The sequence below is a fragment of the Struthio camelus genome, chromosome 3 (assembly GCF_040807025.1).
Source record: "Struthio camelus isolate bStrCam1 chromosome 3, bStrCam1.hap1, whole genome shotgun sequence".
Lineage (NCBI taxonomy): Eukaryota > Metazoa > Chordata > Aves > Struthioniformes > Struthionidae > Struthio > Struthio camelus.
Genome location: NC_090944.1, coordinates 70810890 through 70835753, shown reverse-complemented (window position 1 = coordinate 70835753; position 24864 = coordinate 70810890). Strand labels below are relative to the sequence as shown.

Below are 24864 nucleotides of genomic sequence, written 5' to 3'. Positions count from 1 at the left end.
CAATGCTGAGATTGGTGCCAGTCATGCCCGCCAGGCATGTTTCCTATTGTTGCCTTGTTCATTGTCTGTCCTTGTAAGCTTGGACTGTGATTTTCCAGAGCTGGGGACTGCGATGGAGACTCCAAACAGAGCTGAGCAGAGGAGACGCTACAGATAGCACTGCTGGGACACAGGAGCCCACTGCAAGGAGCACCTTTTTCTTCTGTGTTTGTGTAACAACCACCAACGGCACAGAGAGTCCTGCTCTGTGACAGCAGCGCATGGGTGCAATATTGATACTGGTAGCAAGTGGTAATTTTGCCTGTTCGTAAGAGCAGTATGCATGTTTGCCTGATGTATTAGCATGAGCTTTTTTAGAGCCGTTTATTATCAGCTCACAGAAGAATCTCCCTTACCAGAATTCCTCAGGACCACACAGAGTAATGGACTTTCATTATCAAATGCAGGGGTTTGTTAGTCCAACTCTTCTCACATACGATTAAGGGTTTAGGTTGAAAAGAACATTGTAGCATAGAAGAGGATGAAAAGACAAAACTCAAAAATGGAGATACTAAACATAAACATATTACAATAGCAATGGTATCAGGAGCAGCAGAATGGTGTTTTTCCTCAGCTGTTCTGAGTGGCCATTTCTTGGATAATAGAGAACAGTGCGGGTTGTTAGAGGTGTGCTGGTACAGGAAATATCCCACTTTTATAAAGTGCTCTGAAAGCACTTCAGAGCAGAAATTATTCTATAAATATAGAACCCACTTATTTAAGGGAAATGAGCCTCCCACAGCATTCTCAGTGCAAATCTTAGATAAGAAATAGCTCTGTAGTGTAGAAAAGGGATTCACTGGAACACCAGTTGCGCAGAAGAGCTATTCTGTGCCTGTATAACATAACTCCACAGGCAACAGAAGCTTGATATTCCACTACCCCCAGCCTTACTCAGTCTCTCACACCTGCGCACAATACTACTGTTCTCATTTGTATCTGCCTTTACCAGCAATGGTTCTGACTAGAATTTTTTTTTTAAAAGGAAGGATTCTTTACCAATATCTTTTTCAGACTTTGCACTAGGCCCATGGTGTACTGAGAGGGGATGTTAGGAGTACCGGCAAACTACCTACATTTAATCGTGTATATAAACCCTACAAATGTGTGAGCTCTGCAAATCCAAAAGCCTTTTGTTGCAAGAGTTTCTGGAAGATGTTTAAAGCGCTGGACTCCCTTAAACAGCTCTGTTTTGTTAACCTTTGGAGACAGCTGAAGCTTTATCTCCAAGGTATGAAGATAACTTGCTAAGAGCCCAGGCTTGGGGCACATTTGCATAGAAAAGCTGCTGTGAAACAAGGTAGGACATGAATTCTAGGTTCATTTGCTGTTTTACAGGCAGTCTGTACACAGATACATTTATTTGGATTTGGGATCTTTGTGTGGTTTAGCTTAATCCTCTTCCAAAAGAATGGCACAAGGATATTCTGACTTTATTGTAGTATGTCAACATGGAGAGCTCCTGCTAAACACGTATTCAGTGCCTTTAGAGCTGTGACTTTTAGTAAACTTTGTTTTACTCATCACAGGAGGATTACTGAGAGAAGGGCAGGGTAGAATTAGGTTTTGTGCACATTACAGAACAAGGCTGGTGCTTTTCCTAACCTGGATATTAGCTAACACTTTTCATCTTGAGTTAGCAAGCCAGAGTTTATCCTTTGTGAAAGCTATGGAAAAACACTGAAGGTAAATTGAAGTTAATCTTGGTCTATTTTCCTACGGGCTAGCCTACACACATTTTTATATCAATTTAAGTTAATTGCAAGTACTCAGAATGGATATACTAAACTTCCCAAGTGAACCTAATCAATATATAATGTGTTTATAACAATACGGCTGCAACCACCATACTGATATGCCCATTTGACTTTCCTTTGGTTTCTAAATGGAAATATCATGTTTTTCTTCTCTTCTGTAATCTCTATGTTTATTGTTTTCTCAGGTTCCCTGAAAACATCTTCATCACTTTCACTGTGTGGTAACAGGGCTTACTGCAGTTAAGTAAGAATGACTTGAAATACTATACAGCATTTTCCACACCGTTGATGATTTTGCAGCAACTTCCTGAGGAAAATTCTGTGTTCCATTAAAGATACCCCACAAAGGCGTGAGTGTAGCTTTCAATCACACTGGTTTTATATACGACAACACAGAACTCAAGACGCAATCAAGTACCTTCATTTATACGAATAATTCCCTTGACTTCAGAAATAGCACTTGAATTGGAACTGGTTGCCAGGATCATAACCTTGTATTTGAAGTACTCATCAAATATTAACATGTGTTTATATTGCTAAATGCCTCATTGATTTCCTGTTCACTTTTTTCTAAAGAAACACCTGGTAGTTTCCCAGTCTGAATGCTTGATTGAATTACGCTGTTTTTTTCTAATCTTTGGGACTTCTAATTTACCGATTGATCCGAATCAAGCACATATAATAATTTATGTATAGCTGCGTATCTCACAAAATCAAATCTCACTTCAAAGATTCTTGTCCAGTGGATTGCTTTTCAGTGGTGTGTGAATCATGTAGGATACTTAAACAGGGATTTGTCTTTCATTCACCTTTTTGAATTTGACTGCTTTGCACTGAAAATGAAAGTCTCTTGTATTTAATGGTAGAGCAGAACGATACATTTCCTAGCTCTCAGTTCCTGTTAGCAGGTTCTTGTTGGTTTTCAGTTTGTTTGTATTTTAAAGTTCAGCCATTGCATTTTGAGTTGTTTGAAAAACCTTCAGCTTGTAGGCCAAGGAGAGAAGGCTAAGAGTGAAATAGCTGAATATCATAATTTATGAATATTGTACAGTGGTAATCAATGACGTATATTTCAACTAAAAGGAAGATGAATGGATAAAGGAGACAGGAACGTTCGTAACAGAAAAGAAGTTTAGAATTTCCGAACAGATGTTTACCAAAAAAAAAAAAAAAAAGCTGCTTTTATTTTAAATAGCTGACATTTTGCAGGGCTACAGTTTCAGAGCTTGAAAGCAGGTGTGAATGTGTTTAATATTTCTTAATCTAAATTGTCTATAGGGATTTAGAGATTTGTACATTTTGGCAAGCCTTTTGCAAGGCTGGATAGTGTGCAGTTATCCTGCTTTTGCAACAGCTGAGAGAGGAACTGTGTTTCTTTGCTCCTCCCTTCTCCATCACAAAAGACTCCAGTACAGTTCCCTTACGGCTGTCAATGCACACTCTCTTCTGCTGACTTGATGCACACGTAGATTGTGATGCCTGGCGTGACAGGAAATGGACTTAGTGGACCACTAGCCCTGTCCTAATTCCTGTTACCCTTGCTGGAAAGGAAACATTAGTCCCGTGGGTAATATTCTGACATCTCAGCATATAGACTTGTAAGCCACAGAAGGCGAGGTGGTGTCTAAGTCCTGATTACTGAGAGGAGAGACAAAGAAGCTGGACAAACTTCCTTCCAGTGTGGTAGCTGTAGCAAGGCTCTCATGCACTTCATTGAGACCATCTTCAAGGCTTGAAATTTTAATAGCTGATCTAGTCCATACTCAGGAAAAAAGGTTGAAGATAACAATTTTTCTTAAGAAAACTGAATTGAATGAATAAATATTTATATATCATACTAAAATATGTGTAGTTTAAAAAACAAATACACACATTTAGGTCTTATATTTTATCTATATTCTACTGGACTTTTTCAGAAATTGTGATACTAGTTACTAAACTCTATTATCCTTAATTTGAATTAAAGTTACTGGGGTTCCTCTGAATACAGTATTTTCCATTACTTCCATCCCCTGAAAAACATACAAGTACAATAACGTACAAAACCTATTCCATTTCATTATAAACAATAACATTTACATCATATAACATCTAATTTCTTAGTCATAGGTTTTCTGCTTGCCAAAAGTATGAAATTACACATCAATCCTGATTAAACACAACTGCAATTTCATCAGGGGATAATGCTTAAATCATAAACAGCAAGTGCACAGCTCAAGCAGTTTGTGAATGGTAGCCAGTCCCTGTGGTTAAATATCAGGATTGAAATTTGGTTCAGGACTGTGTTGTTATCTGTCATCCTCCTAACTTCTTCCTTCTTGAATAGAAGGAAGGAGAGTTGTCAAGGGCACAAAAAACAATACTGATGTACGCTGCAAAGTCACCTTGGAAAAACTGGTAACAAAGAACACTTGATTTAGCAGGACAAAGATTAGTCCTAAAGTTTGCAATGTAAAGTAACTGACCTTGCAGTCACTAATGAGGGGAAATTAGGCAGACAGTAAAAATGCTGCCTGACTAAGTACTCCATGACTGGGCTCCAAATGACTTAGCAGCAGCAGTGGTGCAAACACACTTGAAAAGCATTAAGAATAACTGGCCGAAAGAAATATTAGAGAACAGAGATTATTAGGTAATTATCTTGATCTGTACCAGGAAATGGTCTGCTCACAGAACATTTTAATAAATCACCATTATCCGTTCAGAATTTACAATTGTTGATTGTAAGGTGTGTATGGAGACAAGAAAGGCCATTCAATTCACCTGAATCTGGGAAGTTAAGCAAACTGAATTATTTCAGTCCATTTACCAAATGTATTTTCACGTCCATTTTCCCTGCTGGGAAGGCTTTAACCTAGTTTCTCCTCTAAAGAGAAGAAAACAGGTCTGTAATTTACAGTAAAGCCATGAAATCAGTGAGGATCTAACAACCAGATAGGGTTATCAGCCTCATACCCAGCAAGGCAACTTCAGCCACAAGCTCACAGAACCACCGTAGCTTGGGAAATGGTTGGCCAAAGAGGTAAGCTTCCCTCTCTGCCCACTTTGGCACTGCAGTGTTTGCCTTGTACCAGGTTCTGCAGAGCACAGGCAGTGGTTATATTTCCTGAGATGCAATCTTAATTAAATATCTCCCTTGATTAAGGCTAACTCATATTACCTCTAACGCCTTTTAACAGCTGAATGTTACTTTTTTTTTTTTTTTGGTTTAGCATTCTAAAGCTGCAATTCAGCTTTCACCTGCAACAGATTCACTTAAGAGCTATGGTACCTAGCACTTCTTTTTAGGAATTTCTTTTTCCCTGTTATATTCTGGATCTTTGCCACACCATGACATATATGCATAATTTACCCCAGAAATAGAGAGTATTGTTAAGTTAACACCTGTTCTGAAAGCATGTGATATTCAGAATAATTTTATTTTAATATTAGCTTTCTAGGAGGCTATTTTTCTGTTTGTTGTTTCCATATCCAATGCAGTGGAAACATATGTAAAACATACGTGGAATATGAGGTAGATTTTCAGAAAATTACTAGCTATGCTGCCACCTAGTGAATCTGTACTGTCTCTGACAGAATCTTTGTTCGTAGAGATTTAACTCCTTTTTTCCTTTTTTTTTTTTTGAGGGTAAAAAACCTTTGCTTTATGAAGTGTTTCAATAAGATAAGAGGTTTGAAATGTATCAAATACATTACAGTTTTCTTCTAAAAATTGGTTTAAAATAACAAATAAAGCTATTGTAAAATGCTAGTGCTTTGAGATTGGACAATGTTGTTAATCATTAAATATTATTCACTTTTAGGCTCATTGTATAGAGTTCTGAAGAATAATAATCCTGAAGTATAAGGTCACTGTACATATAAGCATCTATTTTCAATCATTATGTTCTCTCTGACTGTTAAAATGTCACTGTTCTACCTACTGCCCTGAGCTTGTTCTTACTTCGCAATGCATTTGCCATTTGCTTTAACTGAACTAGGTTCTTGGGTAGTTGCTAGACTTAATCCATATGTTTGCCAGACTGTTTTTAATAGAAATAATCTGTCCAAGAAGCATAAAGGTCACAGTTTGCAAACACTGTTTTACAAAAGAAAGATTGCTTGGATGTTATCTAAGAAAATCACATGCTCAGAGGGCTTGATTTTCTTGTTTTTTGCATATTGTGCAAGAAAATGCTGAGTAAGATGATTAATACTGAGAAACAAGCAACTAATCCACAGTGAAATCAATCTTACTAAAAGTAATTAGTATTCTATAAGGACATCCATGGCATAGCCCCTTGTCATCTAACACGTAGAGTCTTTCCCGGATAAATGAGTAATTACATAGCACCTGTGCGATCTTAATGCTCTGTTCAAATCCTAGAACTATTTCCTGAAGCTCCTCATCCTACACACTTACTCTCCCTATACAGTATCAAAATAAGACTGGAAAAATGAAGACATTTGGTTGATTGTGTAATGTGCATTTGTTTCAGAGCCAGTCTTTTCGTTCCCAGCCTCCAGTTCGGGTTGCCTCTTGCTTTGTCTCTGTAAAATTGCATTCCCCTTTTGCGGAGGGGAGTCAGCTCCAACAGCTGAGGCAGGGACTGGCCTCATCCCAGGATATTCCTCAACCAGGTAGTTTAGTTCCCACCCCCCCTCAGACTGAGGAAAGTCTGAAATCCAGGTCATGTAGTTCCCGGATACGTCATTGCACACTGCTGACCTGTGTTTTTCATTTAATTAAAAACAGTCAGAACGAACAAAGAATGGGCTGAGCAGGCCTAAACTGCTGGCAGGTTGATCTAAATTTGGACGTCTTTTACCCAGCTCATAAACCTGGTAGAGTTAGGTGCCTATCTCGCCAGATCAAGCATCAGCAAAGCAAACTTTTGCGTAGACACATAGGGAGATCCGTGGCTCACAATAAAAGCGTTTTATATTGGATATATACATTCTTTAAGTAATGGCAGACTGATTGTGTCTGCAGTAAGTTAGCACTTGAGAACAGGGGAGTAAAAGTCAGTCTGAGATTTAAGTTCGAAGCCCACGAAAGATAGGAATTTATATGAAATTCAGATGGAGAGAACCTGACCCAATACTTTTCACCCTCTACAATTTGTTTCCTAAATAAATTATCACCATACCCAACTAAGTATTCCCACATAGCCAGAGATGTTTGTTTAGTTTTAGGGCTCTATTATCTGCAGGTAGGCCTACTGGCCTAAATTCTTAATACTCAAATTTTTAGTTTGAAATACTCAAATACCGTGTTTACCGTGAAATACTCAAATACCGGTTTTAGATTGAAATACTCAAATACTCAAATACTCAGATTTTTAGAGGAATAGACCATTTTGGATGCTGAAGTCGGGCGCGGGGAGGGCCGGATGCAGGTGCTCACCAGCCCCAGTGACACACCACTGGCCCCTTTTCTCCCCTTGCCCCTCTGCTTTCCCATGCTGGTTCCGCTGACCCACCTTGATCCCTTTCCACTTTGGTTCCCCTGCTAAATATCCCATAATAAGCCTTACCCCCAAAGGTTACCCCAAATCACTCCCCCACACCCTGCGCCGAGCCCTCGGGCCAGGCGCCCCTGGGATGTCCCGGGGGGCTGGGCAGGGCCCTGCTGCTCCAATGGGGCATTGCCCCCCCCTCCTCCACCTGGCCCAGGCTCTGCGCGCCCCACGGGTGTGGAGAGGAGCCTTTTCGGGCTGAGACCTCCCCTGTGATGGGCCTGGGTGTGACTTGGGTCCCCCCACCTGCTGCTGCTCCTCGGAGCTCCTCCGGGTGTGCGGGGACCAACTTTTCACCACATAACCCAACAGCAAAGGCTCAACTCCCTGTTCACAGTCATGAGATCCAGTACAAGTAGGGAGGAGGGCAAGACTACAAAGGTGAGAATTTAGAGGGGAATGGCAATGCCCTGTTCTGGTCAGTCTCTATTTAGATCAGGCTAAGATGAGCAGGAAATCTCAACATAAAGAAAACGTCAAGGTTAGATTTAGTCTTAATGGGAAGTTGCACCTATATCTCACTAAGCCTGAAGAACATTTCATTTTCTGGATCAGACGTACAATGGAGATCATGGGTACCTGTAATCTTTAAAATCCTTTGCAGTTCCTTTTTGCAAGTGTTACTTTACAAGAGTTACAATACCAATCATTATATCTGAGAACTTATCCTTACCAAAAGTTTCAGCTGGAAGAATTATTTTTCACCTTATCTCTGTTTAAAAATATCTCTGGTATAAAGAAATATTGAAGAAAGACTCTTGTGAATAAAGACTAGTTTCTTCTATTCAAGTTAGCTAAAAGCAGGCCTAGGAGAATGAGCCATTCTTGTGCATTTGTCAAACGTTCTGGGAAACTTCAGTATATAATGTAAGCTCTTCCAGTCCTGCCACTTTCCAGTAGGCAATTACCTGCTTTTTTTTCTGCTAAGTCAGTAGCAGAATGTGGTATGTAATCCTAAATGTAGGATTATATGACATCCTGTGAGCCAAAGAAATGGTTTATAATAATCACATATACTGTGACGTTCATTTTGTACATTAGAGAGATTTTTAGAAATACTTTTGTACTTCAAAAAGCTATTAATTAGTAGCAGTAGCCAGGCACAAAGCCTAAGCTATTCCGCATTCTCTGATATCTAAATTAACACTTCAGAATAAAATGATGTTTTATTAACAGCAATGTCTTATACAGATATTTCCCTGGACAGATCCAGTTCTGTATGTCCGAAGTGCTATAACTCCTAAGGACAGTGGGCACCTGACCACATGATCATCATTGTCTTTGAAATATATATAGTGATACATATATAGTGATTTTTTTCTCACAGAATAGAGCCACACTGCTGCATAAAGCTGATATCTTCTCTTTTTTAATCTTCTAAAAACATGATCAAACTGAATCTTAAAAATAAGACTGCTAGCTATTCTGCAGAGGCCTGATGTGGGGATCCAGCACCAGAAGCAACAACATTTGGTAGCCCAGCAGCAGCAACAGGTTACTGCTGGGAAGTCCTGCAAGTATAAAGTCCTGGAGGAAGACGAGTCTTATCTAGGTGAAATATTTAGATTGGTGGTAGTGAAGTAGTTTCAGTGAGGATTTGATGGAGATTCTAGTACAGTAGAGTGATACGCCTGTCACTCTGCAGATGTGAATCCTATGGCTAGGTACTGAAATAATTTAGGTGATATTTGCACAGATCCAAATGCTCCTCCACAGGAAAGAAAAGGGAGAGTAATTATGCGACAGCGCTCTCTCAGTCAGCCGAACCTCACAGAATCCTTTCTACACTGAAAACGCACAGAGCAGGCCACTGTGCAGGTAAACTGAGGCAGACAGAATGCTATTGCTTCTCCAGGGAAAGCATATAATCTAAATTCAGGCCATATTGCTATTTCTAAATAGTCCAGGCAGAGTCCCTAAAAGCAACTTTTACCAGGAGGAGTACCTGGCAATGTGGGTCCAGTGCAACTGTTTCCTGAGAGAAAGAAAAGTGAGAAGGTCGTTGGCCATACAGATTAGGGAGGTATCATTGCAAGTTTTCTCCCTGATTACACTTGAGAGTTGGAAAGCCATGGCAGAAACCAGCTTTAGTGTGGCAGCTCTGATACGGTATTATCTAAGTGAAAATTGTGGTTAGCAGCAGCTGTGGTTAGCGAAACTTACATCTTACACAGGTAAGAGGTATTCAATGCCACATCAGATGCAGCCACATAAGGCAAGGGAGCTGTTTCAAATGAGAAAATGAGGAAGATGTTCATGCTTTTCAGAAGACTCTCAGACCATTCACAATTTCCATAAACTACATTTCTCCATGGCCTAACCATACCTCTCTGTCGTGTCCTGTGCCACAGTCTCCTTGGACATTGCAACGTGGTCACACTGCCTCTCTGCTCTTCTCGTTCTCCAGAACCCTCAGCCACTGTTGTGCTACCCAGCCTTGTTTTTAGTAGCTCACCAAATATTCTTTTTATATTCCCCTCCTATAATTTGCCAGATGCTGGATGCCTCATAAGGGTCATGTTATAATCACAAAGTGAAGTAGGAGTGAGAAGCATTTAGCAGCCACATTTCTGCACCTCTGTGGGCAGTCCCTGTGTCAGAAGACACGTCATTGAGCAAGAATCAGAGCAAATGCCTATTTCAAAAGGTTGAAAGGGAGCACAGCAAGGTATACGCTGACATCCTGCACCAGGATAGTCCCACTTGATGTTCTTCAAGGATAAAAGGCCAAAGCTACCTATTCTGAAATGAAAAACATAGTTACTCTTCTCCTGATGCTGGAATTACAATAGAGCACTTTTACGCACAGAAGCTCCATTTTGCACCCCCTGAAGACTCGCACAAATTTTGCAGTGAGATGAATGGGGTTACAACAACTTCTGAAAATCTTATAGGGTAGCAGTGACCTGAGTCAGTCACCTTACCAGTGCCTTAGTATTTGTGCACACTTTTACACATTCAGTAAGCACAGTACTACTAAATCACTTGGTTTTGCAACCCACCAGTCCCTCCATACACACAAAGCCATCCATTTGTCCTGCTGAAACAGCATGCTTCTGTGCTGCGAAGCCTTCAAGGGCTCTCACCACACTACTTCACAGAGCTTTACAATGTAGTCTGTAACATGCTTGTATATATGATCTTAAAAGAGGATTGACCAAGTTTTGAGATAAATACAGCAATTATCATAATTCTAAGTTTGCACTGTACATAGGGCAGACAGGAAGAAGGAGTCACGGTTCTGAGTACAGAGCAACGCTACATCCAGCTCCCCATAAGCATGATATTAAAGAAAAAAATAGAACAAGAAAAAGTGATGTCTCTGTGGTCATCTGGTTAGGTATAGAAAATCTTTAAATGCACAGGGCAAAACTGATCCCTCTTTCGACATAAGCAATATTTTAGGTAGAGATAAAAAAGACCCTGGCTCTATCATAGTAAGTAGACTGAAATATTTATAACAAAAAAAATATGACAGCGACAGAAAGATTCCCATCCCAAAAGGAAGGAATCCCATCCAGAAACCTGGCAGTCCAGGGATTCCTGTCTGTAATCTTCTCAGAGCTTTGCATAGCAAAGACGATCTGGCTCTCAGGTGACTGTTATCAGACTCCACACTGATCTTGGAATCATCTCCATATTGCAGCACCTCAGTACTCTTCTTTTCTCCAAACCACAAGCAGGCAGAGGTGCCTGACAGATAAAACCTAGTCCAGCACCACATAATAGTAAACAAAGGGTAAACAATGCTGGACATTCTTGGAAGACTGTATTGAGTCTTTTCTTGCCATCCCACATTGCAAGGTATAGTACAAGGTGGACATGACTTGGCTGAGGCTATGATGATAGCTTTGTAAAGACCATTGCTATGAAGTATGTTCAAAAGAACAAACCCTCACCTCTTCCCAGAGGACAAGGACACAGGTGGTATAATGTCTATATAAGTTGTGCCGCTGGTCCATGTGGTATACCTTCAAATTTAGAGTACTTTCAACTGCAGAGAAAGCGTTTCAAAAGGAGGTGACATCTAGTCACCCCCAGGACAGTAGAGGTTACATGGATAAACTAACCAGCCAGGCCTGTGAAGATGCAAGGCAGTGAAAGCACAGCACGACAGTGAGAAGATAGTCAGTAGGCACTGCAAATCAGCAAAAGTGCATATGAACTTAAGCATGCTGTGAACTTGGCATTCCTTCAGACAGAGGTTACAGAATCTGTATTTCCTTCTCAGATGCTAACAAAATTTATTATATGAGCGGTGTGCAGAATCAGAGCTTGGTGCAACTAATGATACTGTGCCCAATTAGTTTAAGCTGATCTAACTGCAGACTACCATGGTCCTCCCTACCTCCGCAGGTATTCCCACCACCTTCCTTGCATCAGCACTACCATTCATGCAACTACATGCTAAGCTCATTTAAGGTGGGAGGAGAAAAAATCATCACTTTCTTGCTGTATGTGGGTTCAGATGGATCTTCCTGAAAAGGTTCATACATGTTTACAAGAGAACGAATGCTGACACACGGGAGGGAGCATGAACACACAGCAGGGGCAATTGGAAGAAAAACATCTAGGAGGTCATCAGCTTAAGCTGTCAGAGACCCATATCCTGAACAATCGCACATGAATGAGCCCTGGAAATAAAGTTATGGGTTCTATTTATGCGTTTTTTCCCTCCATGGTATATTAATTTGAACAGATGTATTTCTTGGGAGTTGCTTGCAGCTATTGACCAAAGGTGGTAGAATGTACTTGCAAAGGGGTTTTGCTCACTATTATTAGTCTTCATAAATTGTCTAGTTCAAGTGAAAGAGTTGTCCTTAAAAATCACCATCACATTTTAGAAGCCATATAAACTTAACCACTACCACAGAAGTAGAGGGTTCAAATTATCAAAAAAACTTTTAAGAGCGTGCTGACCAGAATATTTAGAAGCATTTCATTAAAGGACTTTTAAACCGTGAAAAGTGATTAAAAAAAACCAACAAAGCCTTATATTCTAATAATCTTTCCTCATCTATTTTACTAAAAAATTATGTCATAGCTCATATATTACATAGCAGAAATTGTTTCCAAGATGTGAGGCTAGTGAAACTCTTTGACTGGTTAATATTTTGTAACTATGTTTTTTAGACTTTGAACAAGAATTTGGTAACAATTTAGTAAGTGGAGACAGCAAAACCTGATAATAAAGCTCAGAAGAATGATAAATTGTCTATGAAAGCGAGTGGTAAAGTTAGAAACCTGATTGAAATAAAATATTTGTAAAAGTGGCAGAGTTACGGTTGTCTCCAGCACAAAAAAAAAAAAAAAAAAGAAAAGAAAAACAAAAAATAAGCTATTGGTTTAAACACCTACTCTTCCAGTATTTCTGTACTGGCTGGGTTTTATTTGAGAGAATATCCTGTATGCGAACTGAAATATCAAGACTTAAAACAACTTATCTCATGACAATTTTTCCTTTAAATTTAGTAATGAATTTCTTAATTTGCTTAATATGCTAAGGGGACTATCATCAACATTAACTAAACTACCAGCAGGGGGGAAAAAAAGAGCAGACGTTTGTAAGCAATTTATAACTTTGCCAATTTAGACATTCTGTCACTGAGACAGAAAAGGCACATCTTAAATACCAAGATTATCATCCTGCCAAATTTCAGATCATCTTCTTTTAATGACTGCTTCCTTGCAAGTTTATTTTCTGAAGTAATCATCAGGGTTTTACAGTTATATGTATTTTCTTACTTGGAATAAATTTAATTCCTCCTTCAGCTGATTTTAACGTAAGGTATATTTTGGGCTAGACATATAGATACAAATTTTTCCAGATATAGAACTACTGGAACAGGTTTCTGAAATGTTAATTAAGACATTATATAGGTACAATTTTTTCTGCACATAGAATTACTGGAATAAGTTTGTAAAAGTGTTTATTAAATATGCCATCCTTTGGCTGAAGGTGAATCAGAAGTTCTGAGAAGCTAGTAACTCAAAGCTGTACAAACCCACGAGCATTAAGAAGTATGATCTAGTAACAACATATTGTTTTGACTGAAGTTGATGTCTTAGTATGCATATAAATAAATAAATGATTAATAGCAGCCCGCTGACATTATACCAAACACAGTTAGTGTATAGCTTTACACAGAGTTAGGAAAATGTCAGTTATAGAGATGATAACTGGCAAGTGCCCAGCATTCAAAGGTTTATCAACTTGACAGATGGCTTAGTTAACGTTTTCTTTTACCAGTCTACTGGACCAATTCCCATGACCCACCAGCAGTATGTTATGAGTAAATACAGCTAAAGCTATTGCTACAGATATAGCTTTGACTATAACTACTGATATAACTACAGAAATAATTCCCATTCTTTTAAGCAACAGCTTATATTTCTTTTATTGGAGGAGCTTTTATTGGAGGAGCATGAATGAAAAGAAAGCTCTAATCTGGGAATATTTAAAGCATCTGTATTTTAAAAGTTAGATTCTTCTCTCTCTGCTTACCCAGTAGTGTAATTACCAGGGCAACCTCACAGCTACAGCGGTACCAGATTTATGCCACTGCCAGATTAGATTTGCTCTGATGCAGATTATTCTAGTGTGGGTTGAACTTTTCAAGCAAAAGGGAGAAAATCTTTCCTCCTAGAAATGTTGATAGCAACTGCCATGATCACACTCAGAGGTGGTTCCCCACCACTTCATGGTGTTACACACTTAACTCCTAGACAAATTATTGTGACATAAAATCCCTAGTTTTGAGCTAGACACCCAGGATTCCCATATAGTGAATAGATTGTGTTGGGTGTTAAAAGACGGGATCTGCACAGACCACTGTCAGCAACCTTAAAACTAGTAGAAACTGGCACTATTGCTGAAAGAAGCAGTACTGTGCTCTCATTCCCTTGATCCCTTCTTCTGGTCTTGGTACTGCTCCTGGCCAGACTGGGATTGCCCAGCCAGAACATCCCCTCGAGCAATTCAGTCGTCCCCTGGCCATAGGAGCTGCCCCAGTCTGTCACACAGCAAAGCCTGTGTACATGCACTGCTGCCTTGTTCGTAGTGAGATATTCCCTGCAACCCCAGAGAAGCCCACACCAAAGTCTCCTTGGGGAAGGACAACGCATGGGTCAATGACGGGAAACAAAGCTGGCCTCAGTGACAGGCAGATAGACCCTACAGTTTTACCAGCACACAGCTACAACCTTCTCTTCTCTTCTGTTTGCTTCCTCCAGATCTACATCACCTAAACGCATCTCTCTAGAGGTGTCTTGGGGTCCTAGGCAAGTATGCCAAGACCAAAACTGAGATTGCCAATTTTCCTAGCAACTATGAACATCAGACCCATGGACAACATGCCTAGACACCCAGAGTTGCCTGTGTAGGCAAGACTGATGTCCTTTTATTCATCATCAATGCCCATGTGCAATTATTACGTGCTCAGACCCGCTGCCTTTCCTATCAAACGGCAGAAACCAGCCCGGCCATTTCTGAGCAGATGCCACCACAGCCTGCAGCCAGGCTGCATGAGCCCACAGCCTAGGAGCTGTGAGAAGCTAAACCAGAGCAATGGCAATGCAGAGCTATTCCACAAGATGCACAAGGCATGGCCATGGGGACAGAAATGTAGATTTACTCTTATTTTGCCATGGAGACTATGTGGTTTTACCTTAGTGTGCCACATTAGAATCCAAAGTCTCAGCTGTAATTAAAAATAGCTCACGACAGTAATTTTTAAGAGGTAAGAACAGTCTGCTACAGACAATATTTGGCTTACCATGACACATCCTGTCCTTTAATTCCTTCTCTAACACAACCCTGTCTGAATCCAGTGTAGTAGAGTATGGCTTCATCTCCCACTTCAGCAAGGCTGAATGTGGAGCACGTATTTTTGCTAATTGTCAGTGGCTGTAGCATGGAAGATTTCGTCAGAGCTATTACACATTCTATTTTATGCAATATTTATAAAATAAAGAATGATTTTCTGCTAGAAGAGGATCCAGCAGGCAGGTACAAGAAACCAGTCTACTTTTTTTACTCACAAGTCCGTGGAGCCCAGCAGTTTATTATTGCTGTCACTTTCAAAAGACATAAGGGTTCCCTTCAACCATATTTTATCTCTACAGTATCAGAACTGGAGGAGAACAGCCAGCTGGAATTCACTATCAATAATAACTGTAATAAAAAATCTCTTACCTCCTACTTATGTTGAATAAGGCTGTTAGCTCCAACACTTTATGATGCTCTGTGATACTTTTCATTATGCTGGAATTCTATAAAATTTCATAGCTCTTTGGTCAAAACTAATAATACTTTTAAGACATGCTTGGGACAAATGAGCACGTTAACATTCTTGGATATAATACAGCTTTTAAAAAAACGTTTTGTTGTGCATTGTTCTTGTATCTTCTGAACATTACGAGTTGGTTTTTTTCGTTCCTTTTAGTCACCAGCCACTAATATTTTTGTTCGTATTATTTCAGTCCAAGGACTAGGGTTAAATTCCACGTTCTCACTCACCCAAAACATCCTTTGACTTTAATTGTTTTACTTTATCCTTCCAAATATGGAACAACAGGCAGTTACTTCTAAAAGCTCTTACTGTAAATAAGATTATGTAACAATATTACATACACATACACAGGCAGTGGGGTGGGCGTTCAGCTGTTCCTTTCCTAAACTTGGCTGTCTGTGCAGCAAGGAAAGTTGAAGTGGCTGGGAAGCAGTTCCTGAACTAACCTAGTTTATAGCTCAGTATTTTAAAGTAATACAGAATTAGCAGTGAACTGGCTTTCATACTCACAGTCTTAGCAGAAACGCACCTCATGAAACTATTAATGAGAAGTTTTTTGTCTTTTTGGCAGTTTGGTGTAATTCTTTAATGTCACGACAACTTAAGAGTCAAAATATGGAATGTAGTTAATTATTTCCTCTAAATAAAACGGGAGTTGCAGATAGCTTCACAAAACAGAATTGAAACTATGCCTCATATCTTTCTGAGCATTTATAAAAATGATAGAATAAATGTGATAGTAACATTGCTGTATACTAGCATTTGAAACCTCGTTTAGCAATCACTGGGCTGTTATTTGATTGTCTTAATTACACTTTTTAATTACCTACATAACAACAGTCAGCACTGATTATTTTAAGCCCTTTAAGGCATAGCTGAATTTTAGATATTTCATAAACTTTAAGGCTAGCAGGATACATTCAACCATCTAATCATAACATCTGTATGCCACTGGCAGCTAAGAACATGGACACCCTTTAACTGACCTGGGATGAGGCAATTTAAAAGATAAGGCAATCCTAGAGTTGCCAGATTTCCGACACGAAAATAGAGGCCACAAAAAATTCTCATGATACCATTGAAGGCTGCTGGTCCAGCTGTGCCTTCCCCTCTCCATGTCAGCCTGCAGGACAAAGGTGCTGCTGAGCTCTCCCCACATTCACAGGACCCCAGCACACCAGCTGCAGGGTGAACCATGGCACCCCCAGACCATGCTGGATGAAGAGCAACCCAGCCCCATATTCTGTAGAGCAACAGACCCTTTCACAGGCACAAAAAACCGGTTCCCCCCACCCCCACTGCCCTTGCACTGCACAGCCCAGCGTGGAGCTGCGGGCCAGCACAGCTGAGCCCCGTCACTGCAGCACCCCAGGCCTCACACTTCAGCAGCAGGAAGATTCAAGGAGATTTCATGGTTCTTATTAAAGAGCCTAAACTCACAACTATATTTAAGCAGGAAGATATATATATGTGTATATATATATATATATATGTATATATAAAACATCTGTCTGCACTTAAAAGCAACACAAGATTTGCAAGTGTAATGTGAGGAATTCTAAATATCAGCGGTCTTAAAGAATTCAGGTTGCCTGGAAATGCTGATTTCCCTCTCCCCCTCCTCACCTATTGTTAAAAATGATCTCATCTGCATCAAAATGGTAATGAAACCTGCGTGCCCACCTTAGCACATCACTAGTGTCCAATAGCTTAGCTTAAACTAATAAAAAAGAGAATTTAAGCTCCTGAATTTTTATTAAAGTGGCCAAGGCAAATGATTGTGTTTTCTTCCACTGACTCTGAGGTTAGGAGGAAGAAGCTGCTAAGCAGCAGCAACCCACAGCTGAAACAGTAATTTCCTAAATGACTGCCCTGGCCATTTCTGCTGCAAACATGTAAATGTAGCCCCAGCACCCTAAATTCAGCCTAAAGATTGGATTTGTTCCATACTGAATTTGAATTTGATGAACAACCAGTTTTCAGAAGACTGAGCCTGAGCAAACAACAGCAGCAACATCACTGCCAGAGACCGGGGATAAGCCACGTCACCCAGGAGTCCTGGAGCAGCGTGGGATGGACCAGACAAAATGTTAGAGGATGCCAGGAGTACACCAGGCCCTGACCTGCAGGCTGCCCTGCTTTTCCTCCTTCTCCCCTTGCTGAACGCTCCTGCCAATATGATCTGGAACCCACCTGGCCTCTAACGCTGTGCTCACATACACTGTAAAATCAGCTGGGGGGACTTCAGCTGTCACTTCTAGCGTGCTGCCAAATGACTACCTCACAGCTAAACTGTCCCTGGCGAGCACCCAGACACCCCTCATCTGTATCAGGGCACAACCAAACATCTTGGATTTAACGGCTTTGCCACAGAGAAACAATAAGCAGCTGAAGGTAACTTTTCACATCAGGGCAGATTTTCCCCAAATGAGTATTTCTCTACACCCTTATTTAAATCAGGCAGTAGTTCAATAGGTTTCTTAAGCCAACACCAATATCAAAAAGAAGTCTTCCTATGTAAAACCCTAGCAGCTTATTTCCATCTTTGCATCACCCTCTCCCTTTCGCCAGCACATGTATTTTTGTGGTTTTATGATGAACAGGACAGGGACCAGACCTGACAGAGGACTAACCATGTTCCCTAGTTTTAGTGTCAGTCCTCAGGTCTGGCTCACATGGCCACAGAGCACTTGCACTGGCATGAGGACAGGCACATCACAGTGTCATAAATACTAAAATCAATACAATTTTATTATAATATTATAATTATATTAACCTACACTGTATTTAACAGCCACATTTAGTAACTTCTTACAATGTATCCCTGAATAGTCATATATTTAGTAATCAGTGCAGTGAATCACAGTAGTAACAAATCCCAGCTAGTTCATGTATATAAAGTTAGAAAAGCTATGTTTTTTAATTGGATCCTGGGAGTTCAGGGAAACACTAGTTCTAACCTTTCATTCAAATGGAAATACAAAGTAATTCTAATAGGTTTTGTTGCATTTTAATCACAAGCACTATGATTTTATGGTGTCCATAAATACCTATTTAAGTCTGCATGTCTATTTTTATACTACTGCATCCGTAAAAGCTTATTGATACATTTTTCTGGCAACTAAATGCACTGGCTGTATGTGACTGTTTTGGTACGATCCCAAGGATAATACAAATGTGAAAACAGTGCCTGGGAATATTAATACAACGATATTGTATGTTTATGGAAGGAAAAATTATTTCAAAAGGAATTTTCCTGCTTTCTGTCAGAGAAAGAATAAATTCAGAATATGGCAACACTGACCTTATGTCACAGAAGCACTTTTGTGCTGAATGCTGGATAGAAAAGTGCCTGTGAGCAGGTTGTTATTTCCTACTCTGATTTTTTTTTAATTCTTCGTTTTGTTAAAGCTAGCCAATGTTGCAAAGATCTGGGGGGGGAAAAAGGGACTCTTGATATTTTGCTTATTCTTGACTACTGAACCATGTGAACATGGACAGTTTAGGGATCACAACAAGCAGCCAATCACATTTGGTAAAACTTTGGAAAAAGCTTTTTCTCAACAATAATAATTAACACCACAGTTCAAAAAAGGGTCTGCTTTGTAGTGCATTATACGGACATGAAGAAATGAAATAAGGGAACAGCTACTTTTTTTTTTTTTAAGCTGTGGCAATATGAAATTTACCCAGTTCAATATCGATACGCCAGTATATCAGCTGAAGTATCTATACTTTCTCCTTTGTATTTTCAAGACAAAAAGCCTGTTATTTTTTTCTTGTATTTGGCCGGTGCGTATAATTAAATACAATTGACTTGAAGTGGGTGTTGCTGTTTGGGGTATGTATGCACTTAAATTCATTAGCATTTTAATGACGAAATGATGTTTTAACGTTAACACTCCACTTAAGACACGTTCAGAAGAACTTCACGCCTTTTGTGGTGCTGTACTGCTTCAGTCTGACTGTCTGCAATTCCGACAAAACCACAGTCAGAAAAGAAAGATCTATTTATAAAAAGTGTGGGTTTAGGAGACACAGAATGAGTGAAAAAAAGCCCAGTCAGCGAACCCTTACATTTTCCCCCATATACCATAATGGCCTGTAACTGAATCACAGAACTTATTTTTTTAGCTATTTTGAAAAAACGTTTAATTTGATGAATACATCATACAAACTTAACATTAGGTGGTTGTTTTGTACACACTGTTTCTACCAATCTCCGGCCTGGAGAGAGGCGTTTACCTTCTCTTGAGATTCTCAGGCCTGGAAACTCTTCTGGAAAAAGGCTTGTCTGTCAAGTCAGGCCCCTTCACACACCCCCACACCCCGCCACTACCCCAGGCCATTCTGTAACCCTACAGGCATAAAGCATATTCCAAAATCCGTGTTCAGCCTGATTTGAAGCAGGGATTTACGTGCAGCTTTCATGGATCCTATGCGCTAACCAACAGGCATTGTGGCAGTCCAAAGTGAGTCTCTCGGTCTGAGCAGCCCCGCTTTACACAAATAATTCAGTGATGCAGAAAAATACAGATTATAGCAATCACCTGGAACGCGGGATAACTAACTGACAAAGAGCCAGTCTAAGGATATAATCTCGGTCTATCCTTAGAATTGGAAAGGTATACCATTGTCACTAGAAAAAATTATTATATATATCTAGGTCCTTACACGTTTGCTGTTGTTGTGTTTTTTTTTTTTCCTTTGAGGCATCATAAATTAGCCGTAGCTGAAAAAGGGGCCAAAAGCAGGATGAAGCTGCCCTCTGAAAAGGCCGAGGGAATCCTTTTGCCTATGTCATGGTTACGCTGCCGCAACAAAGCCAGCAATGGCAGCTGGCAGATGTTTGAGCTTCCCAGCCCCCCATTTCCATCCTGCGGATGGAGGTTACTGATTATCTTTCCGTTGGTGGTTTAGACTAAACTTGTTGGAGCAGGTATGGAGTGCTTAACAGGACTTCTTGAACTGGAGGAGATGTGAAGGTAGCAGCACGCAGGCAGTGGGCAGTAATGAGCAGTCTGATGGGGTGATGTTGTTATCCACAGCCGTAATGGCTGCACCCGGGAGAAACCGCCTGTGCGTGCCCTAAACCTCAGTGAGTTAAATAAATGCAATGACCCAGTGGGAACACCTAAGTTGGATTAATAACGCGTTACTTATTTCATCCTTAATACAAGCCTGCACACAAAGAGTTTGTGACAATGTAAGCCAAATCAGTTAAACTGCTGCTTCTCGCCTGTAAGGCAGGCCTGCGAGACAGCCGACTTCATGTCTGCCGGGCAGATTAATCCGACACAACTCACTTGGCTTAACACGCCAGCACAACGCCCCAGCAGAAAAGTCTGCAACTGACTGCATCCGTCACGATGACTAGCGCGAAACGAAAAATGTGCGTCACGAAACGTGCCAAAACTTAATTGTTCCTCGTCGTCTCCGCATACACGTGACGGATAAACCGGGAGAAGAGCGCTGTCGGCCGTGAGTAGCCCTGTAACCCAGCGCTCCTCAGTGACACTGAAACAGTCACCCAGAAACGGTGGGAAGCGACGTGTGTTGGTGAGCTGTGGACCTCCGTTCCTCCGCTCTGTAATTTCTAAAACAGGTAAAATCGGGAAAGAGGGTAACTTGCGGTGGCTCTTAAGACCACGAGGTGCCCAGACAGCGCTGTCTTCCCTTTGGGGGTGGGGGGGAACCAACAGACCAAGGGGACAAAACTCGCCCATCTGCCCCCGGCTGCCCCGGTGCGTGGGGGCACCATGGCCAGGGGGAGCAGCGCCTGCCAGCAACGGCCATGGCGGGAGCACCCCATGCACCGGGCCGGCCTGGGGCGGCCACGGGCTCCCCGCTGCCTGCAGACGGCTGGGGAGAGCTGCTGGGTGGCCGGGCTGCCCCCTCTGGGTCACCCTTCAGCCTGCAGCCCCCACGCTCTCCCGCACCTCGGGCACGGTCACCGGCCTCACCCGCCAGAGCGGCCATGAGCTGAGGGCCGGGCCGGGCCTGGCCTGGCCAGGGGCTGCCTGCTCTGTGCTGAGGAGTCTGTAACTCTCATGTCTGCCTTTTTAAACCATTTGTAACCACTTTATAGATCTGGAGGAAGAAGTCGGAGCAAATTAAGCAGATTTTGGATCTGTCCTCACACTGGTGGCACAACAGAAGGTAGGGAGTGAAGCAAAAACTAGCCGGAGTCGCCTACGGAAGAGAAATGTCGCTGCCTTAAGAAGGGGAAAGGACTGTGCTGGTGTGCTACAAATTGACATGATGAGCTGATGAGATTTGCTTTCCTTACACTGCAAGAAGTGACGCTTGGTGATAGCCGATTAATTGCTACCTGAGTTTAATGTAGGTCTACAAATTAAAGATCTGGGCTATCTCTGGATTGCCTTGGGAACGCCCATCAAGAAACTCGGGAGGAGATTTTCTAGCGCTATAGTCACGCTGGCTTCAGTTGCAAAGTCCTTGCAAAAACCTGCCCACGTCAGTAAGGTAGCCCTTTTGAGGCTGGTTGGAGCGGGACATTAATGATGCAAGAGGGGAGCGATGTAGAGCATTGCCTGAAGTTTGGTGGGAATTCAGAAATGTGATATAATGCTGTAGACCCACCTGGGATGTTTTGCATGATCTTAGTTCCACAGTAGATAGCTTGTGAAGGTTGAGGTTGGTAAGTGGCTATCTCTAGTTGCTTGTTCCCACACTGCAGGATTTGCTAGCGTTACTAATGTAGTAAAGATCTCTGCCAAACACGGCACTCATTTCAGCTTTCAAAAAACAGGAAGTGAAGGAATGAAAAAAGTGTGCATATGTGTGTATATATGTATATGTTCATATTTGTACCAGGGAACACTGCACTGTAGCACTAATTGTTTCCTGAAGAGGGGTTTGACCTGAGAACGTTTTGAGGCAGCCGGAAGAAGGTGTATCGGAAGATTCTTTTGTCTTTGTTCAAAAACATGTGGAGGTGTAGTCCTCTGCACATTTGATAATCACATTAAACTGGCTTTATAATTGAAAGTTATATTCAAATTGTGATGCAGCCTAAAGTAGGAATTAGCAAACCTATTACTTCAAACCTGTAGCAATTTTTTTATTTCCAGTTTGCAGCAATCACCTAAAAAGGGCCCTGTAGACAGATTCTTACTGACTATCCATGCTGATTGTGTTTACAGTTGCTTGCCTTTACCGACAGCTGCTGTTCAGTTTAGTCTTCTCTGTAACGTTTACTCTTTCTCTATCCTGCCAGTTCATTCAAATGGTCAAACGCCAGGCAAATTCAAAAGATTGCTGAGGTTGCTTTTTCTGCCTTTGCTGCCTGGTAAGCATTCTGGATCTAGCTAACGGCTCTTTTTAAGATTGATTGGGGCCATGCCTAATGATGCATGTTTCACAGAGATTAGTGGAGAGCCTTCTCAGTGAAAGCTCAGTTCCTGACTTTGGGCAGGGTTGGATTGCTGCTTGATAAATTCTTGCACTGATATAAGACTCCTTGCTTAAAACAGATGCTCAACTGTTTGGTGCAATCCCTGTGAATCTGGAAGGACAGCGTAAGTAAGAAGTTCTGAGAGACAAATCCTCCTAGATGTTTTCTCTACTTTAAAGTGTATATGAAGTATATACGAACTATATTTAGTATGTTGTATTTTTTTTTTTGTTCGGGTCTCTGGCTTAACTGTTTAAACCTGTCTGGAAAACCTTACTGTGATGAATGCAGAGTGTAATACAGAATAAGAACAATTAAAACAAGTGAACAAAAATTCAGGTGTGGTATTTAGAACATCTCTTCTGCATATTTTTACCAAATCCTTAAGTGCTGTGTAGGTCGCTCATCGGAGACTGTATGAATGCGGTGTATCATGTGTTTCCACATGGTAGCCCCATCTTAGGTCATGATCAGCTACAAAAGCTTACCTGAGGATATGCATCATTTTCTGGATGTTACTGCAGCAGCTAGAAAGATTTCTGTCTCCAGCCTTCACCTTAGGAGCAACAGAGAGCAGCTTTGAGAATCTGCCAACTGAACTAGTCATAAATTGCCCCCAACCCTTTTTCATCAGAATCGACTTGGTAAGCAGTTATTTTAAGCTAACTTTTAACTGTTTTTGTAAGGTCACTGTAACTATCTGCTGGTTCAGCTTTCTGAACTGGTTTATAATTTTAAATCAGTAATGGGGCAGGCAAGTAATAAAATTTCACATCAATCCTTCTTCTGAGTAATTAATGGATTGGTCTGGTTGTTATGAGTATTCTGCATCTTATTCGCATGCAAAACTTTGGGCTCAGTAAGGTATGGGCCAGGTTTTATTTTTCAATTTTATTCACCAGCAGGGCTTGAATGGGCTTTAATGGGAGTGAGAGTAACCTTGCACAAAGCAGAGCGAGTAGAATTCACACACAATAACTTGAGAGAAGGGAGGTGGGTGCACTTCCCATTTTTTTGGAGATGGAATAGTTGCTTCTCACAGTTTGAGTTTTGGCCTAACTGTACAAATGCTCCATTAAGATAGAAATCTTCGTTGTTATAATGTGTTCTTTATCTGTATGCCTACTAGATGGATCTTGGGATATAGTTCCACCATCCATTTTCACTTAACTGTCCCGGAAGCTGGTTAAAAGGGGCTGATCTGTCAAAAACCACCCATACCAAAAATTACTTGTTCAGCTTAATCAGCTCCCTGAACTGCTGATTGCACAGCCACCTTGGCCAGGTGCAAAGAAGGGGGGGCTGACTACAATGGCGGTGATTTAGGCTACTGTGGAACCACCCTGGAGGGGTTGTAAGTCTCTGAGGCATCTGCACTGCTAAGGAGCTGGAGTCCTTTGCTAAGCCAACAAATAAGGGCATGATCAGAACTCTCGTCAGGCGCTGGTCCTGGCGAGAGACTTCTATTTGGGGGAAAAAGAAAAGTCACTGTGATCTCACTTAGAAGAGGAAATGACTTGCTTCCTTAGCTTTGTGAAGCAGACTTGGTGTTGTACTGAAGACCTTGAACCTGACTGCTTTCTCTGTGGTACATATGAGATTTTATTTTTGTGATTCATGAATTTTTAATCTTTATTTGCTTCTTCTTTCCTATTCTCTAAATCCAGTAACCTTCTATTTTTAATTTGACACAGTTTTATTCAAGTTGAATATAAGTGTTTGATTTCACAGTGGCTTGATTTCTAGAAGTTGTATTCTTAGAAAATAAGATAATTTTCTCTTGTAACTAACAGTTATTAGTATTATTGCATTATTGCATGGTTTGTGTACTGTTATCAGTGATAGCAAGGACAGAGTCTGGT

The 24864-nt window shown here is 40.9% G+C and overlaps 1 protein-coding gene across 4 annotated transcripts in view; it reads left to right on the top strand.

The window, feature by feature from the left end:
* The first annotated feature begins 1306 nt into the window (after positions 1-1306).
* SAMD3 (sterile alpha motif domain containing 3) overlaps positions 1307-24864 on the top strand; it is a 71021-nt gene continuing 47463 nt past the window's right edge. The window contains exons 1-2 of one of the 4 annotated variants that reach the window (XM_068938279.1): positions 1307-1339; positions 1982-2040. The gene's annotated coding sequence lies outside the window, so the exon portion shown is untranslated. Of the gene's footprint in view, positions 1340-1616; positions 1726-1981; positions 2041-23070; positions 23127-24270; positions 24591-24864 lie in introns of those variants that run through there. The other 3 variants (XM_068938278.1, XM_068938277.1, XM_068938276.1) reach the window with 3 other exon arrangements.